The sequence below is a fragment of the Schistocerca nitens genome, chromosome 5, assembly GCF_023898315.1.
Source record: "Schistocerca nitens isolate TAMUIC-IGC-003100 chromosome 5, iqSchNite1.1, whole genome shotgun sequence".
Lineage (NCBI taxonomy): Eukaryota > Metazoa > Arthropoda > Insecta > Orthoptera > Acrididae > Schistocerca > Schistocerca nitens.
Genome location: NC_064618.1, coordinates 370179186 through 370195743, shown reverse-complemented (window position 1 = coordinate 370195743; position 16558 = coordinate 370179186).

Here is a 16558-nt window from a genome sequence, read left to right as displayed (position 1 = left end):
CTGTGGTTCAGCAGATTTACTGCCCACTTCAGCTACAAGGGCCTTCTGTTGGTCTCGCTGTCCTTTCCCTTCTCTCAACGCTTCTGCCTTGTAGGAATCGTGTCTTGCTAATTACGTCCTTCCCTTTCTTGATACTTCTCACGTTGCAACTTGTGGGTCGTTGCATCTCGTCCTTGCTGGAGTTTTTACAATGGTTCTTACAAAACGTTTTACTTATAATCATCTAACATATCTCTAGTACCTACATTGTTTTACGCCTTCTTAAAAGCTTTACAAGTTTTGGTGCCCTTTCCATGTTACAATTCTAAGATATTTTGAGTCTTAACGCCTACAAGAATCCTCAAATTCGTTTTTTATTTTTGTGTAGTGTCGTGGTGTATAGCATTTTAGTATTTCATGCTGTTAGACTATCTATGCTTTATCCCTTCACCTTAATCTATGGTACTATTGGTGTTATTTTTGTTTTTGTTTTTATTGAAACTACTTTCTTTTTCCCATCTTCCTCTCTCTTCATTCTTCTTTCTCCTGACGATCATATCTGCAACATAATCTTGAAATATTGTGCTGATTATTTACCAGTAATAAAATTAATCTTCAAACTTTTTGATATGGCTCACATGGTGAAGTCCTAAGGTTTTGCCTGTTTTTGGGTTCATTAGTTCCACAGCATTATAGTGAGCAATTCGGCTAATTATGACAGGTCCTTTGTATGCAGCGTAAACCTTATGTATTTTGTGTTTCTGTTTGCTGGAGAGATGGTGTGTTTTTACAAATACTTTCTGGCCTACTGAGAATGTTCTTTTAATTGCTGCTCTATCTCGTCTTTCTTTTCTTTTAATGGCTGCCTTTCTGATGTTGGAGAGTGCTGTTGCTATGACTTGTTTGTGCTGTCTACGTGGTACAGTAGGAAATCTAACATTTTATCTGGTTATGTTTGGGGGTTCAATGTTTTTAAGTACAGTAACTGGAGGTAGTAGTGTAGTGCTATGTGGCATTTCATTTATTACTTCTTGAAAATCTTTAAGATATATATCCCAAGTGTTGTGTCTTTTGCCTGCCTATAATCGGCATAAAGTGCCTATGTCCTTCATAGATCGTGCTGCTGGATTTACACTAGGTTTGTACTTAGATATGTAGATGGGTTTTATTTTGTGTTGTTTTAACGTGTTCTGACCTTGCACTGATTCGTATTGTGGGCCATTATCCGAAATTATTCGTTCCACTCGACCTACTTGTCTGAGAAAATCTTGTCTAAACGCTTTACTTATAGTAAGACCTGTTGCCCGTTTTAATGGTGTCACGGTAACACATTTAGAAGTAAGTTCCAAAACGACAAATATGAAAATATATCCATTTTTTGTGCATGGGAGGGGCCCCATCAAATCTGTTTCAGCAATTTGTTTTAATCTTTTAGGGATTATTGGAAACATAGGTGGCTTGGTTTGGAAAGTGACGTGTTTAGCCCTCATACATTTTTTGCATTTGACTAATACTGTTCTAATTCGTCTTTCCATATTAGGAAAATGGCTTGTTTGTTTTATTTTTAAAAAGCATTTCTTTGTCCAAAGTGGCCATTACTTAAATGTGTATACCATATATACTTATTAATTAGTTCATCTGGGATATAAATTAACCGTTCATTCGTTGCAACATTTCGTCTAAAAAATAAAACATTGTTTTCTACGAGATAGTGCTGTCGAATGTCTGGAAAATCCTTACTTCTCCACTTGTCTTTGATTCCTAGTATTTCGGGATCCTTGTCCTGTTCTTTGCCTATGTTTTTCAATGCTGTCGTAATGTCGTTTTCGAAAGGTACTTGTTTCATATAGTACATTGTAAACTGGTCTTCTGCTGCTTCCAAACCTATGTTATTGGATGCACCCTGTGGACATCGTGATAAAGCATCTGCTAATACATTCGTTGGTCCTGGTATGTGTGTAATAGTGAAGTCAAATTCTTGTAGTATTAACATCCATCTGGCTAACCTCCCATGAGTTAGTTTGGCGGATAACAGAAATTCTAATGCTTTGTGGTCAGTGCATACTTTTGTTTTTCTTTCGAATAGGAAGTATCGAAAACGTTGGAAGCACCATACAATGGTCAATGCTTCCAGCTCCATGGCTGAATAGTTTTTCTCGCTTTTTGTTAGTACCCGACTGGCAAATGCAATTGTTCTATATGATCTTAGCCCTGCCTGTTCGTATTCTTGGAATAAAACAACTCCTAAACCTGTTTTCGCGCTATCAGTGGCCATACAAAAATTTTGTGTTAGATCAGGATGTGCTAAAATCGGTGCTGTTGTTAGTGCGTTTTTCACTTTTAAAAATTCTTCATTGGCTTGTTGATCCCATACCCATGGCGTGTTTTTTCCAGTCAATGCACATAGGTGTGGTGTTGCGAGAGAGTCGATCCAAATAAATTTTTTATAGAATCCGGTGAGACCTAGAAATCCTCTGAGAGTTTTCTTATTATATGGAGTACAGAATTCTTTTATTGCCGTTAGTTTTTCTGGGTCGGGCATTACCCCTTTCTCGGAAATTATGTGTCCTAGAAATTTGACCTCTCGCCTTCCAAATTTGGATTTTGTTATATTTACTGTGACCCCATGCTCTTCCATGATCTGTAAAAACTGATTTAATGTGTCGTTGTGATGTTTCCAAGAGGGTTCTGCTGTAATCACATCATCAACATAACAAGTAATTTTTTGTAAAATTTCAGGACTGAGTATAGTATTAAATCCCCTAATAAACGCTGATGATGATATGTTTAAACCAAATGGCAATCGTTTAAACTGGTAACATCTACGGAATACGATAAATGCTGTAAATTTTCTACATTCTGGGGCCAATTCTATTTGCCAGAAACTACTCCGTAAATGAATTGATGAAAATATCTTAGCACCGTGGAAGTTTTGTATCAATTCCTCTAATTTTTCTGGCTGATCTGTCTCCGTGATTATGCTTGTGTTGATCTGTCTGGAATCAAGCACTAACCCGATGCTCCCATCTCGTTTTTGTACAATATGGAGCGGGCTGTTATATGTGGAGGTAGCTGATTCAATAATATCGTCATCTAACATTTTAGATATCTCCTGGAATACTTTATTCCTGTAGCTTAATGGGATTGTATAGGGTGGCACTCTAAATGGTTTGTGCTGTTTTACTTCAAACTTGTACTGAAAGTGTTTAATACTGCTAGTCTTAGGTAAAAATACCTCTGCTTTATCTCGTAAAATACCCTCTAATTCTCTTTTACTGTGTTCCGAAATATCTTGAACTTCTTGCAATTTTTCGTCGATTTCTTTATGGACTTCTAACATGAGTTGAGGCGATTCCCCCTTTTGTGCATATCATTCTAATTCTTCATCCTCTTTATCTCGCGTCATTCTTAACTGTTTGTTTATAACTGGTATTTCTTCTAATTTCAGCTTTTGCTCAAAGAGAAGTGTGACATTCCCGAATGTTACGCTACCTTTCCCCATATCTATTATCGCTCGTCTCTCATTTAAAAAATCTGCACCTGTAATCAAATCTACAGTTAGTTTAGGTATAATCACGAAGTTGGCTTCGATCTTTTGACCTTGACACGAAAGAGTTAATCTTGTTTGTCTCGTAACTTCCGCAGCATTGTTTCTAATAGGACCTCTTACTTTAATCCTACGTGTTTTTAGAACTGGCAATTCCTCATTGGCATTACACTGCATGAATAAATTTTCTGAGATCGCAGTCAGTTCACTTCCGCTATCAATTACAATATTGACTGGGATATGCTTTACCATGGCCTTCACAATTGGTTGAATTTGAAAGGGTTGGTTCTCTTCTTCTTCTTCTTCTTGCATCAACGAATCCTCCACTGAATCATACATGAGTCTTTTTAGGAATTTCCCTTGTGAATTCGAACTTTCTGTAGGATAAGCTTCGACTGATACTTCTCTCTCTTTTATTTCCTCTTCTCTATTTCTTCCTTCATTTACGCTTTCTTCAACATCCTCTACTTTTTCCTCATCCTCGTCTATCTTCTCCTTCTTCGTCGCTACCTCCACATAATCGCATCTAAATGCTCTAATTATCGCTTCATAACTTCCTTCATTATATACGTTGGGTTGTGTGCCCACTCGTAACTTATTTTCAACTTCTGTCGACTGCGCATTATCCTCATTGAATTCGCTTTCCCTGGTTTCCATTTCAAATAGCTCTGCAATACTCATTACTTCTTCCTTTCCTCCTACATCGGTTGTGCATACCTCTGGTAATTCATCTTCCTCGTCAGTATTCTCCCAATTAATTTCGTCCCAACACGATATTGTTTTTTTCTTGTTCCTTCCTTCTTCTCTTCTCGTGATAAGATTTTTACTTCTCTGTTCAAGGTGCTGCAATTGTCCTGGGTCGGTGCGTCATTCTCTTTGGCATGGGCGCTTAGCTGTCAATTCGAACGTTTATCGGGGTTTGGTGGTCTTACCTCCACCTCTTCTATCTGTATTCTCTTTTCTTGTTCAGCTTGTTGATAATGGTTTCTTTGTTGATAATTTGTCGGTCTATTGGTTCTCCAGTACCCGTTCCGGTTGTCGTTATTCCCTCTGTAATAGTTGTTGCCGTTCCTGGGTGAATTATAGTTATTGCCATATTCTCTTCTAAATCCATAACCGGTTCTTTGTTGAAATCTATTGTCGTTTGTTGGTGCGAAGTTATCACGTGGTTCGTAATTATTGTTTCTTCGTACTGTGTCTTGTGGATTCCACTGCTTTTTGCTTTCGTTTTCACGTGCGCTTCGTCTTTTTCTTGCGTCATCTTCCGAAAATATGAACTCTAGTTCCCTTAGAATACCTTTAAATGCTTCGACGTCATTGTCTCCGCGACCTACTAATGATTGCTGGTATTTCAATGGTAGCTTCATCGCGCATAATTTAATCAACTCTCCATCACTGTATGGTACATCTAAGCATTGATTTTTCTTTGCCATTAATTCGAAAAATTTCACGGGACTCTTTTCTCCTGAATTTTCAAAATATGGGTTCTGTAATAATTCGTACTTCACTCTGTTCTGTGCTTCGCTGGACCAATATCGTGAGAGAAACTTCTCTCTGAAATCTTCGTACGATCGGCATGTCGCTGCAACATTCTGCATGGTTTCTGCGGCTGTTCCTGACGTGTGCACATATACAGGTAAAGTCTAATTTGTGTGCTAGCGTCCAGTGTTCTGGTAATCCTACTCGGTATTGATCAATAAAAGTTCGTGGATGTAATGAGTTTCCTTCTCGAAAGTGTTGAAATTTTCTGACTGTGAGGAAATGATCGTTGTCGTACTTCATCATAGTTCCATATGAAATTCGCGATTCTTCGCCACTTTTGTTTCTGATCATTTCTCCCGTCGTTCTTTGCGGTTGTGGTAGACCCATTGGATATTGTCCACTGTAACTTTCGCGTACCCTTGCGTAGTATCGTTGGAGTGGTACGCAATAATTTTCTTCCATCGGTTGTGAACGTGTAGCTGAATGCATTGCACTGTACTCTTCGCGACCTGGCTTTCCATTGTCAGGTATTGGTTCGGTATCTTGTCTGGCTAACCTTGCTGCTTCATTGCACGATCCAAACTGTCTTGAATCATACATTTGTGGTTCCGCATGTGTTTGTGATGACGTTTGTTCATCAAGAATTTCGAAACGTGTTTGTTGCTGTGCAGGCTGTCTGATCTCACGTATGTTACTTTCCGCCTGTGATTGGAATTGCAAATGCGTAATATCTTCGTTAATTGCTTGTTTTTCCGGTGCTGTTACAGATACGGATGTGGTTGCAGACTCTGTGCTTGTTCGATCCTGTTCACTACGCTCTTCAATGGTTTGCAAAAACTTTGTTCGCAATTTCTGAAATTGTCGCTTCGTTTGCGCTTCTATTTTGACTATGCGGTTATCATATCTTTTCAGCGCTGCTTTTGTGATACGTTTGTGTAACACACTGTTTTCAACAACTTCACGCGCTGTGCCTGCTGCTTGTCTAGTAATTTCGTTTATCTGTTTCTCTAGTTTCTTGACTTCTCCCTGGGTGCTGTTACGTAATGTTTTGATCTCGTCCTGAATGTCACTACGCAATGTTTGTACGTCCGCTTGTACCTTGTCAATGTCTGTTCTCAATTGTTATTAAGTTTCCTATCACTTCTCGAGATTCTTTTGCCTCGTCTTCAATATGACTTAGGTGTAACTGATTTTTGTTTGTTTTGTTCTTTAATCGCACGCATTTGTCTCGTGGTTTCTGCATTCTGAATTTGAATTTGGTTCGCTATATCTTTATTTTGCCTTGTCATGGTTTCCGTAACTTGTTGTAATAATTCTGCCAGATTGGTGGGTCCTATTGCGTTTTCTTCCGACGTCCTACGCTCTGTGTTTTCGCCCAAGTGTTGGTTCGCAACCGATTGCATTGAACTGTGATGTGACACGTTTCTGCTGGCATTCCTTGTACTCTGTGGTGAGGGAGCTCTGATTACTTGTACTATGGGTTCTACGTATTCAAGACGCAAGTTAGAATCCTCATCGACTGTCTCTCTACTTTCCTGCTCGTCTGTCGTATGCTGACTTGCGTTTTCTATGCCTTGACGTACATTATCCTCGTTATGGTGCGTTATATGTCCTATTTCTCGCGATACTGCATCGTCTGTTGTACTGTCCTCTATTCTCTGTCTCTGTCCATTTACATGCTGGGTCTCTACCTCAATTCGGTCAAGGTCTCGATTTGCCATTGCTAATCTTTCCGAATCCCTTATTTTCTGTTTTAAAAGCAATTCACGCGCCCTACTTCGAGTCAACATGCGCTCATACGATCTCACGCGTTTCATAAACTTTTTGTTCACACGACTTGACACTTATTATACTCAAGACTGACAATCCATCCACTTACTTGTTGGGTCAGAACCAACTTGTCAACGATGTATCCGCCACCTGTGCGCTTGCATTGAGGAGAAAACTTAATTCTAACAATTTTTAAAATTCATAACTTAATTATGCTATTGTCTCTGCTAGAATGTCTCACTTTTTATTGAATACTTTCTTACTATCTATCACTGCAGCTACAGTTTTCGACTATGTATGCCTTTCGAAAAAAAATTTTTTTATTACGAAAATTTTTTAACAGGATATTTTTCTGACCTAGTTAGGCATCTGGTCGACCTTCAATTATGGTATTTTACCATCCTGGCAGGGTCGCCATTATCTAACATTCTGCGTGGTGTCTGTTGTTCTACATCGTGTCTCCCTACCACTTTCGCGCAACGACGCTCTGAGCGTGATTTTTAGGGAATTGACTAGTTTGAACCTGGGACCTGTTGCTGGTAAGGAGACGTCAGACCACACATGACATGTAGAGTTCAGAAGAGTTCAGTGAGACTAGCGATGATATAACCAAATACTTAATGATTTCAGCGTCAGCTCCACTGCACTCCCTGTAAAAGAATCTTAATACTAACTAAATTTAGTTGAAGGGGTTCAAGGCTTTCCTATTTTTAGTTAGCTGGTAAAATAACGTCGAAAAAGCAGTTAAGTTTACCATTGGAAATTTTATTCTACTCACAAAACATTGTTTATAAATTGCACTATTGATAAAAGGAAATGTTTCAATACAGGATGGTAAAAACCAACTGCGTTCAACAAAAATGTGAACGAATATTCCCTGAATGGGTTTCCAAGTTCTACAATGGATCGAAGGATGACCTATACCATATCACATCTATAATCTAGGTTTAAATTAAGTTTCACAAAAGAGAAAACTATCAAGATGGTCTACAGTGACCCTCAATTATCTTTAATTACTTATCTAACTTGTTGTAAATTACAGTGGCTGATGTGGCTTCTCAATAACTATATAACAGAAAAATCATCGCATTTCAGAGTTTTACTTCAAGTGGCAAATGTGAACACCATGAGCTTTAATTGACGATCGACACTAGTATTACGCAAAAAGGGGGTATAACAGATGAGACTTCTGCAGTTCTGAGTGAAGCTTTATGCGCTGTTATGCGGCATCGCATGCGTTCATTACCTTGTCGGTGTTCGTCAGGGGGCAAGGGGCAGCACAGCTCCGCTCACCTCGCCGTCTCGGAAGCAACTCCCTCCTAACTTCTCCTTACTACAATTTACTGAAGTTGGTTTAAAAAAACTATCTGGCTGTGTTTTCATGTGACCACTCAGGGTCTCAATGGTAACCTTAAGCTCCGCCTTTTCGTGGTGGGGCAATGTTTTTAAAGTTTGCAACGTAACAGAGACGCGAAAAAGTCTCACGCTAAAACTTGCAGCTGGTGTGGTACTTTTAGTGTTATCGTAAGATGTATACTGTTCTTCTGGAGGGCTCTATCTTTTAACATGGGCTGGCGGTGGTCCTGACGTAACAGAGACGCGAAAAAGTCTCACGCTAAAACTTGCGGCTGGGGTTGCCCTTTTAGTGTTATCGTAAGATCTATACTGTTCTTCTGGAGGGCTCTAGCTTTTAACATGGGCTGGGGGGTTGTCCTGGTGGTTAGCTGGCACGTGGGTGTCCGTCCCTTATCGTAGGGCCTTCTCGCTTAACACGGTTCTGCTCTCGGCTTGTGTTCTCGTTTCTCCCCTCGGAACTGCGTCTGTCTCACGGTGGGAATGTATGACATGCATTTAGGCATTCTTGTGTTAGTCTGTGGTACTCCATTTGCTCACTCGTCACTCGTATTACTTTGGTTAATCTAATGTCACGATTTATTCGGAGCTATGTGACATACTACTGGATTTGCTTATCATGTCAGGGTTTTCATGGAAGGTGTTGGATTTGCCTGACAGCGTACAATGTGAGGTTACCGATGCTGCGAAAATGTATGGGCTCGACAAAATATGTTTTGCTAGTGCAATGGAATTAATTTAAAAACGGAAAAAGAAGTATAATTATTTACCATAGTTTCTAAGACGCTGCGTGGTTAGGATTACACATACAAAGGTTATATATACGCAATATCGAACACTGTTAATAGCAAATAAGCACTGTAAGATATGTATTTTATTATAGTGATAAAGCTACGTTTGAACACTGAATTTATGGCTTGCAATTTGCGTTATTAATAGTACTGTTTCAGTATATCAGACTATAGATACAGTTCTAGCAGTAAAGGGTAGGTAGTTTGTACTGCATCTTACACATAAGGGTGGCACAATGAATCTTCTAGAGGAGACTAGAATTAATATGTATACATAAAGAATACTTTTACTGATCTCTTTCTGAATGAACAAACACAGTCATCCAACACCTCGTTCCTAAATAATTTCCGAGGGGCCTCATCCTTAAAATTTACATTATTCCCATAATTCAAGGTAGGCATAGTGCTTTCAGATTCGATAATAAAAAAATACCCAAGTTATATGAATACAGTACAAACTACTTCCACGTTTACTATTAAGTTCATATCGAAATGATGTTCTCAGTCTGGTGTATTAAAACATTACTATTTGTAATGTAAAAAACAACTGTAGATTCAGTGTTCAAACTTAGCTTCTTCACTATAATAGAAAACGTATCTTATTGTGCTTTTTTGAAGTACACAGTGTTTGGTATTGTCTATATGTAACCTTGTGTGTGTAATACTAACCGTTCAGCATAATAGGAACTACTGTAAATAATTTTACTTCCTGTTTCGCTTTTTGAATTAATTGCATTGCACTCGCAAAGACATATTTTACTAAGGCCATACAGTACCACAGCATCGGTAACCTAACATCTTTCCAGCTGCAAGATCTTTGAAAAGATTGTTTATATTGCTCAGGTGAAGCTGGTTTCGTAAATGTATATCGTGTGTGCTGCCTTAAAAAAAAATGGTTCAAATGGCTCTAAGCACTATGGGACTTAACGTCTGAGGTCATCAGTCCCCTAGACTTAGAACTACTTAAACCTAACTAACCTAAGAACATAACACACATCCATGCCCGAGGCAGGATTCGAACCTGCGACCGTAGCAGCAGCGCGGTTCCGGGCTGAAGCGCCTAGAACCGCTCGGCCACAGCGGCCGGCGCTGCCATTAAACACAGAATGGTGTGGTGTAGGGTATTTTTCAGTGAACTGAACATCACTCGGATAATACAAGTCCGGAAGTGTGTCAATTTGAAAATTCACAACAAAAATAGAGGGCGAATTCATCACACAGAAGCATGCAGCACGTACGTTTTCCCATATTTCACGTTTTAATAACTCTGAAACCGCTTCGTGAATGTTTTGATAGGGATCATAAATCTATCTCGAACTTTGCCAAATAGTGAATAAAAAACTTTCTACCCTAGTGCAGCAAAACAATAACAGGTACAAAACGTGGCCTCAGCAAGAAAACAACAAAACGTTTAACAGCCATCTAAAGAGAGATGTGTAAGAAATCCGAAGCCGGTGATGGTTTGATCCGAATAAATCTTTGACAAATGCACTCGCGCGTAGTTGCTGTTTGAGTTATAAACCTGTAAGTAAGTTTCCTTTAATTTACGTCTATGGTCACAAACTTTTTGTTAACAGATTACCGGTTTCTGATCTGTTTTATAAAAATGAAGTCCTAATGTACTGCAACTATAGTGGCATCGTCAAATGTTAAATGCAAAATCAGCACCAGCATCGTCAAATATATATAAATAACATCATATGCACGAGTCACGTAGTCAGCAGCACTTCTGTCAGTAGTGCTACTGACAGTAGTGCTGCTGACTACGTGACTCGTGCATATGATGTTATTTATATATATTTGACGATGCTGGTGCTGATTTTGCATTTAACATTTGACGATGCCACTATGGTTGCAGTACATTAGGACTTCATTTTTATAAAACAGATCAGAAACCGGTAATCTGTTAACAAAAAGTTTGTGACCATAGACGTAAATTAAAGGAAACTTATTGTATACATATACGGGTCACTCTTTTATTCGCGACAATGTCGGAGCTTTTGAAACCTAAAAGTATTACAGCACGGTTCTCAGTATATCAGTTTTCGGCAAACTAGCATTAGGAATATGTATGCAGCTATGACAGGAAACTGAATAAATAATGAGGACAGTAGGTGTTTGGAAAACATTTCTGGCGCGCAGATTAAGTGCTCGATGGTCCTTGCGTGCTTCCAGCCTGCAGGCTCCAGCGGCTGCGGCTGCGGCCCAGTTGCGCCGAAGGCCGGCGGGGACCCCTCCCTCCCCCCACCACCAAGAACACCGCCGCCTCTGGCTGTCGCTGGCCCCTCGGCGGCAGTGGCTCCAAAGAGAGTGTCAGCTTCGTACGCACCGGTGTGCCCCATGTGACGACGGCAGAGGACGCCGCACGCACTTTCCACAACACAGACAGCGCTCTGGAGCATCGACACGGGCGTTATGATCACCATCACAGTCAACGGTAAGACACACTGAATATACGAGGCGAAGGCCGAACACCGCCTACAAAATTTCAAGGCTGTACATCTGAGTGTTTTGACATAAGAGACGCGCGGTCTCCGATGGAACTTTAGAGAGAAATAATGTAATTATTTTTTATCCGTTTTTTTTTTGCACAAGTTGTCTTTGTTTGTTTGGAAAAAGAAGTGCACAACATTGGGAAAGCCTATAACATGTAATCATCATAACACGTATCCGCCCCCGGTAGCTGAGTGGATAGCCGGCACGGTAGCTCAGCGTGTTCGGTCAGAGAACCGGTTGGTCTCTGTAATAAAAAACTGAGTGGAAGGATCAACCACCGAACTTGAACAGGATGTCTTGCGACGTTCGCAACGAGCAAACACAACGATCAATAACGAACAAAATGAAAAAAAAAAAGAAAAAAAAGTGTTTACCGTGACGGAATGTCAATCCTAAGGGGCCGGATTCGATTCCCGGCTGGGTCGGAGATTTTCTCCGCTCAGGGACTGGGTGTTGTGTTGTCCTAATCATAATCATTTCATCCCCATCGACGCGCATGTCGCCGAAGTGGCGTCAAATCGAAGGACTTGCACCCGGCGAACGGTCTACCCGACGGAAGACCATAGTCACACGACATTTACATTTTTATCATAACACGTTAGAGTCAGGTTGCTCGTAGGCACCTGTGTACCGGTGCAAAAGTAGTGAGCTGTGGTTGCCGTCGCTGCGGGGACAGCTCGACGTAGCATTGTTGTGTCCCTCTTCCACTGCATTCAGAGAGACCATAGACGACGTGCACGTTCCCAACCTCTTCATCAGCATACGTACCTATACTGATGTGTTCCACTGTTAACGTAAGTGGCCGAGCGGTTCTAGGCGCTACAGTCTGGAACCGTGCGACCGCTACGGCCGCAGGTTTGAATCCTGCCTCGGGTATGGATGTGTGTGATGTCCTTAGGTTAGTTAGGTTTAAGTAGTTCTAAGTTCTAGGGGACTGATGACCTCAGAAGTTAAGTCTCATAGTGCTCAGAGCCATTTGAACCATTTTTTTGTTAACGTAAAACTAACAATGCCGGAACATGAAACGCGAGACAGAACCGAGCAGTGCTAAATACTAACTTCAGAACGTCTGCATACACGTCTTCGGCCTGGGACGTCACTGACTGGAGTAGAATTGTCTTCAGAGATGGGCCCCGCTTCGAACTGAGCCCCGGTGACCAACGAAGGTATGTCTGGAGACGCCTCGGACGGCGGCGAGATACCAGCCTGACTGTCGACCGCCGTAAGACACGACGAATAGGAGTGATGGTCTGGGGTGCACTTTCTTTTCGTAGCAGCACCTCTTTGTTTGTAATCCGCGGCACCCTTACAAGACAGCGGTACGTTGACGATATTCTACCCCCATTTTGTTGCCATTCGTCGCAGTTAAGTCTGGACTTACATTTTAGCAAGATAAATCCCGCCCGCACACTACGAGACTTTCTAGTGCTTGTGTTTGTGCAGGCCACATCCTGCCTTGGCCAGCAAGGTCTCGGGATACCTCCCCAATTGAGAACGCTTGGAGCATTACGGGTAGGGCCCTTCAACCAGCTCGGGATTTTGGTTATCTAACGCCTCAGCTGGATATAATTTGCCTCGATATCCCTCAAGAGGACAACCAACAACTCTATCAATCAGTACCAACCTAAATTACTGCTTGCATAGGAGCCAGAGGTCGATCAACGCGTTATTGACTTGGTCAATTTGTGAAGCTCTTTCTCTTGAATAAATCATCCAGTTTTCCAGAAATTGTAGTCGTTTGTTTGTGTCTACATGTACAGCCAATCTACCGATTTCCGTCCCATTCGGATAATTCCTTCGCGGTGCGTCGGTTTTCTTTTTGTGTAATTTCGTGGTGCGTTTGCGGCTCTCGGAATGGTTGAGTCTGGCGGCAGCCCTTGTAATGTTGAAGCGGCAAGTCGTGGGCGGAGTTCGTGTTCGAAAGTGGTTATCATTTCGGAGTTCTGAAGTTAGTGTTCCTCCGTGATCAACCAGATTACTATTCCCGTACGGAAAGCCGCAAAGCATTCGAAGTTGCGCACTCGTTCGCGGATATCTACTTCTTCTTAGGTACTTTCCTGTTTTTCTGAGCGAGTTTTGTGGCGTAGTCAGTGCCGACTTGTTCGGTCAAAAAAATGTTCAAATGTGTGTGAAATCTTATGGGACTTAACTACTAAGGTCATCAGTCCCTAAGCTTACACACTACTTAACCTAAATTATCCCAAGGACAAACACACACACCCATGCCCGAGGGAGGACTCGAACCTCCGCCGGGATCAGCCGCACAGTCCATGACTGCAGCGCCCTAGACCGCTCAGCAAATCCCGCAGGGCGTGTTCGGTCAAAAGAGGCTTCAGAACGGAGCTGGAGACATTAGCTAAGTATAGATGGTGTTAAATAAAAGTGACGGACTTGGTTAGGGTTAATTTACGCCAATAAATTTCATTTGATGCCGTGAAAATTTGACTGTGGTGTTCTTGTGAAATATTCTCCATGTTGTGTTCCTCCTTTGTTCTGATGGTAATTATCAATGGTAATTGCTATTATGCCAGTTGGAGGTCGTGTACTGAAATGTTAGCGACGAACATCTTCTAGTCCAGACGTCGGATATCGGAATATTTCCTGAAAATCATTAGTTAGTTGTAGGACTTTGTATTATTGACTTCTGCATTGTAATTTTAACCGTGTCTCGTGTGTTAAAAAAAAGCCAGGAACCATAATTTATACTGATTTTACATGTGTTGTTTCGCGAGTCGTACATCGTCAGCTGTACGTGGATTCTGGCCACGGCGGCGAGTGTAATTTCGCGTGACACTCTGGAAGCTTTGAAGACAGACGAAAAGGAACGTTTCAGTATAAATTAAAATGAATAATGATGCAACTGTATTTACACTAAACAGGGACATGAGTAGGATACTTGGCATATGATCTCAGCTCTTAACCTTCCGCTGGTTACTGTATGTAAAATCTAGCTCCCGACTAAATAACGGAATTAAACTTGCGCCCGATAATTTTCTTGAAATAAACGACGAAAATGGGGATGGAAACTTACCATAGTGAACACGTGAAAACCGAGACTCGAATTCCTGTAGTAAGAGTCAGCACGAAACAATCGGAAAACACTACACATAGAAGGATTGAGAAATTTGACGAAAGCAACCAATAACTCGTCTTTGTGTATCTAACTCCAGACAAAGCGGTAGATGCCAGCTGCTACCATACCTTTTTAGGAATATGAAGGAATCTTCAGCTGTACTTGAAGATCTTGGTTGATTTGCTATCGGTTTCGGTACTACAATCCACTATCCGAAGACCCTTCTACGATAAACCTTCCCCTGAAGTAGGCAACCCGCACTAACAAAATGGGCCACAACCTACTCTGTCCCACTACTTCCGAGATATCAACGGCCAGTTGGACAGATGCGGCCCATTTTGCCTCAGGAGAGGATACACAGTTTTATGACAGAGGGGAGGCATCGACATACTGATAATTTGGCTTATGCTGCCAAGTTCTTTATGGATCTGACTAAACAGTGCACTCTCTAAAACAACGATGTTTAATTTTGTTCTCCTGCCATTCTGTGTGTTTCACTTTTTTTGTCAGGTAATTTATTTCGTCCACTATAGCACATCTCCTGAAAACACTATAAAGCTTAAATTACAGGGATTCGAGCATACATGCATGATTACCAACAGTCTCACCGCACAATATTCGTGGCTGAAACAGGATGAATATCTTAACAGAGACTGTTAGGCCAGCTTAAGAAAAATGTCTGTTAGATTTCAGTTTTGACAGCACTTGATCACAACAGTCAAGATTAGGTGTTCTGTGTATGATAAATTTATTAATAGTGCATGACAGTATTTCATTCTGATAGTTTATTAATTCTGTAAATATTAGCTGTTCCAAAAAAAAAATGGCTCTAAGCACTATGGGACTTAACATCTGAGGTCATCAGTCCCCTAGAACTTAGAACTACTTAAACCTAACCAACCTAAGGACATCACACACATCCATGCCCGGGGCAGGATTCGAACCTGCGACCGCAGAAGCAGTGCGGTTCCGGGCTGAAGCGTCTAGAACCGCTCGGCCACTCTGGCCGGCAAACTGTTCCAGTTTGCTGTGTTGTATTCATCTATTTTGACAATCTCTTGACAAATGATCAGGGTAGTAAATATTATATTCAGATGTTTTATGTTTTTATGTTATACTTTCTGAGATGATCCACATCCACGGAAATCATCTCATTTTTTGGGTCTATGGAACGAAAACTGATTCTAATCTAATCAAATCTAAGTGAGGAAGTGACTGTGCCATCACAGTACGCTCCCCCGGGACTATAAGGTGGTTTGCGGAGTGTAGGTGTAGATTTTAGTTGTAGAGAGTGAGTATGGCACTTATTGAAATGTCGTAGTTTCTTACTACTACAATCTAGACAGTAAGCCGAGAGCTTTTCATCCATATTATACGCCGGGAAAATCTAGATTCAAACAAAACTCAATATGTTGTTCTTAATGGGTGACAAGTACTGTTCGTGATAAGTACAGATGACTTGATGGAACATGTATTTAGCTTTCTGAGGTTGTTAGTAGAGTCAAGGAAGGAAAAACAGGGGAAATAAGTCGTGTAGCCGCAAATTTTGTGCAATGGTAGGAAGGAGTACCATGAAGAACATACTAAAAATCCTGATGGTTGATGGTTGGGTAGGGGGGGCAGGGGTGGGCGTGGGGAGGGGGGGGGGGTTTGAAAGTCAGTCCTTTTTGTTTTCGTGAATGACTCACATACTGAGGTCTCAAGCGAAAACGTGCCCCAGTACAAAGTTAAACTACATTAAATCTCCTGCATGAAAGATCCAAGGACTGACAGTTTGCGCGAAGTGGGGGATTCAAATATTGTAGATTACTAAAAATGTTTTGTCCATACTCCGTCCGAACATGCCTCTGAAAGCCAACGGGTACCGACCGACCGCCTGTCATCCTCAGCTGATAGGTCACTGGATGCAGATATGGAGCGGCACATGGTCAGCGCACCGCTCTCCCGGCCGTTGTCAGTTTTCGTGACCAGAGCCGCTAATTGTCGATCAAGTAGCTCCTCAATGGCCTCACAAGGGCTTACTGCACCCCAGTTGCCAAAAGCGCTCGGTAGACCCAGACGGTCACT